Genomic DNA, 3,578 nt, shown 5'->3' on the forward strand with positions numbered 1-3,578 from the left:
AGTGGGTAATAACACTGATTAGCGATTTGGTAACCGAACGATATATATTGACATATATTCTCTGTTGTGTATCTCTTTGTGTTTGCATCTCTTCGAGATTATATACCTTGTATATTGATAACCCTCACAGTAAGGTCTGCCGCTCGTATCCAGGCAGACTAGTATATGTTTGGTGCACAGTTTATATTAATAAATGTATCTCGTGTATTGAACCCGTGTGTGTGCGTTGTTAGTTGTTCTGACGATTGATTTTCTAAAAGCCCCAACGAACAACCTCGTGATTACTGCTACAATTGATAATTGTCTCAGTAAACCCATCAAACCACTACACTATCAAGACCAGCCATACACAGTACAGTTTATGTACATACAGTAATGTTTATGTTCCTAAATTAATATCGTTTATGACCTTCAGATGCGTTATGCTCCTCTTCTTTTTATGCTCAGCTACTAAAATTTCCCTTTAGTGGTAAAATTCCATATAAATATTCAAAACTAAGCGGATTGAAATGTGCACAGTAAAGACATTAGATGATGAAATCTTTTCACTACCAACCAATGCACCACGAGTGCCCCTGTCGGTCATTTTGGCCAGCCAATCACTTACCGCGGTGCCCTACGGTGCCCTGCGGGTTGGTTACTGTACCACGGGTTTTTACCGCTCATTTTGAATGGCTGCATCTGTAGGTTGTCTCTCGCAGTGTTCAGGAATTGCATTCCGAAACTGAGTCAGATCAAAAGTTGTAAGAAAAGCACCTATGGTGTCGGTTCTAACAGCTTTATTGATTCGATGTTAAAGGCCGGAAATGGGGCACAAGGCACGCGACCGCAAAAAGCGTCGCCATCTGCTTCCAGCTGCAAAATGCCGTTTGCGGACGCTGAAGCATTTGAACTTGAACTTTATTGCCATATGTAACCGGTACTGGTACAATGGAATTCTTACTTACAGAAGGTCTCTCGATTGTAAAACAAGTGTAAAAAACAAGACAAAGTGCAAACAGTGCATCAAGACAATGTACAAACAAACAATAGACAATGTGCAAGTAAACATGTAGACATTTCTTTCCAAGGCAGCGGGTACAAGCGATCTCGCGTTTTAAAACCACCAGGAAAAGCAAAAAGGCACTTTTCCTTGCTTGCGCCGGCACACAACGACGTGAGGAGGACACCGTAGTCAGCAGGATTCGAACTTGCGCGGGGAGACCCCAATGGATTTCTAGTCCATTGCCTTAACCACTCGGACACGACTACAGCGCGCGCCGCCATTGCTGCGTTCTTGCTACAATCTCACATGGATCGCGAGGCGCCGGCGGAAACCTTTTTCAAAGTCGTTCTCCATTAAAAAAAAAACCTTTCCAAAATACAAGCCTTGCAGACAGACACACCTCAGAGGACTTAAGGGTTGCTTCATGTGGGAATGATAAAGTCTCCCCGTCCGGACAGGAAAATGGCACTTTGTTAGACACAAAAAAACAATCAACAACAGACAAATGTCTACAAGCATTTTAGAAGCCGCTCTTGAAATAGCTCTTACATTCGTGTTAGACGCAGGAATCGCCTTTTTATTGACGCTCTTACGAACGCCATGGAAAGCAAAACAAAGCAAAGCAGAGCAGAACAAAACGAACAAAATAAAACCCTCACGTCCTGCACTTGAATATAATGCCATTACGTTCCGAAGCGGTATTGGACGTCATCCTAGCACTGCAACCCGGGGCGTACGGTATATGGGAACGAGCACACGTCACGAATTGTCTCTAATCACTCTCTGCACTGTAAGGCGCCTTGAAGCGTGCACCCTCAGCATTCATCTTTGCGCATCTGTGAAAGGTAAACTCTTGAGCAAACTCTGAACCAGACACTCAAACTCCAGCTAGCATTAGGGGTAGCATTCCCACGCTACTTGAACACTTTGTTTACGCTCAGTGCTGGATTTTGGGAACTTTAGGACGAGTGGGACTTTTCTTCTATCTGTCAATTCGTTTTGTTTTGGAGACTCTTGGCTGTCTGTGTTGTATAGTGCAGCTTAAATAAAACGTTTTCGAAAACTGTGCCGGCTCAAAAGTTGTAAGAAATCCTCTCCAGCTCTTTTAAGTCTCTTCAGTTTTGTCATTTAAAGTGAAACTAGATGTATAACTGGAGCCTCACTTATGCAAATGGTGAGGCTCCAGTTCGACATCTAGTTTTACTTTATATGACAGAAGTACGTCAGACTGCGCCGGACTGGGGGATCACTTCCGGTTATTTTTACCATCTTAAACATTTGAAATCCTCCCCTAGGCAATTGTGACACTTCATCTTGGCTCCACCTAGGACACTCTTCAATCTTCCATCACTTCTCTCTTCTCCCGCAACACTCTCGTCTGTCGGTAGTATGTGGCGTCTTTGCATTACCACCAATCTCACCACAGCAAGAAAGCAACAGGTTTTGGCAAGAGAGGAGGAGACTGCCTGGCCCAAACAGGGATCGAACCAGAGACTTTGGCGTTACTAGCACCACGCTCAAACCAACTGAGCTAACAGGCCTTGTTCTCACTGTCCTCTCTGTGCTGCAAAAAATGGAATTCAGGGAAGTTTCTTTTGTCCTTCTTTGAATAGAAAGCCCTGCAATTCAGTGTACGGGCCTTCTCGTGCTGTTTAATGGTTCTTCAAAAATTCAAATTCAAATCCTACACTGGCCTGAAGTGCCCCCCCATTTCACAGCATTTTTCAGCTGATTTAAATGTACCTAAAGGAGAAGCATTATTGAAGACCATCAATTACCAAGAGCTTTTGTCAAAGGTTTTGGTGGTCACTTTTAATGACCACAGAGAGCTATGACCTCGGTTTTACATCTCATCCAAAAGACAGCGCCTTTTTACCACACAGCGTCTCCGTCACTATACTGGGGCATTGGGACCCGCACAGACGTCAGGGTGAGCGTCCCACCGCTGGCTCCATTAACACCGCTTCCAGCTGTAAGCTTTGCTTTTCCCTGTAGGTCATCCTCATCCGGGTACTGACCTGGCTCACAGCTTCTAAGCTTCAGTGGGTTTTCAGTTGCGAGTTGAAAGGGGATGCAAGTGATGGAGCCGCTCGCTGCAAAAGCCACTGCATTGGCCAGGAATCGAACCCGGGCCTCCCGCGTGGCAGGCGAGAATTCTACCACTGAACCACCAATGCACGCTGCAAGGGTCTACAAAAAAGACGCTTTTTTACCACTCTGTGCTGGATGTTGGGTCCCAAGGGAACTTCTGGACGAGTGAGAATTTTCTGCTATCAAAATTTGGTTTCGGAGACTTTTGGCAGCCTACAGATGCAGCCATTCAAAATGCGCGGGCGATACCGCATTATTTTGCGGTACGCTGTACGCAGTCTACCGCAAGCTACCGGTAAATACCGCGAGTTACCGTAAATTCTCCTATAATACGACAAGCAAAATAATAGTATCCGGAATTTCCGCAAGGTGGAGCTAATAAAGCTCAACCTCTCATGTTTGAGCTGTGGCCATCAAAGTCTTTAACGAAGATATTACTAATAGTATTAATAATGAATGACCTTGGACAAGCTGTAAGTGTAAACTCAAAGTATTGCCCTGG

The 3,578-nt window shown here is 44.7% G+C and overlaps 1 non-coding gene across 1 annotated transcript; it reads right to left on the reverse strand.

The window, feature by feature from the left end:
• Window positions 1-3,091: 3,091 nt before the first annotated feature.
• On the reverse strand, window positions 3,092-3,162 carry trnag-gcc (transfer RNA glycine (anticodon GCC)). The gene has a single exon. It is a non-coding gene; the product is annotated as a tRNA-Gly (tRNA).
• Between the last annotated feature and the right edge of the window lie 416 nt (window positions 3,163-3,578).

Source organism: Atractosteus spatula (assembly GCF_055471065.1).
Source record: "Atractosteus spatula isolate fAtrSpa1 chromosome 16 unlocalized genomic scaffold, fAtrSpa1.hap1 SUPER_16_unloc_2, whole genome shotgun sequence".
NCBI lineage: Eukaryota > Metazoa > Chordata > Actinopteri > Semionotiformes > Lepisosteidae > Atractosteus > Atractosteus spatula.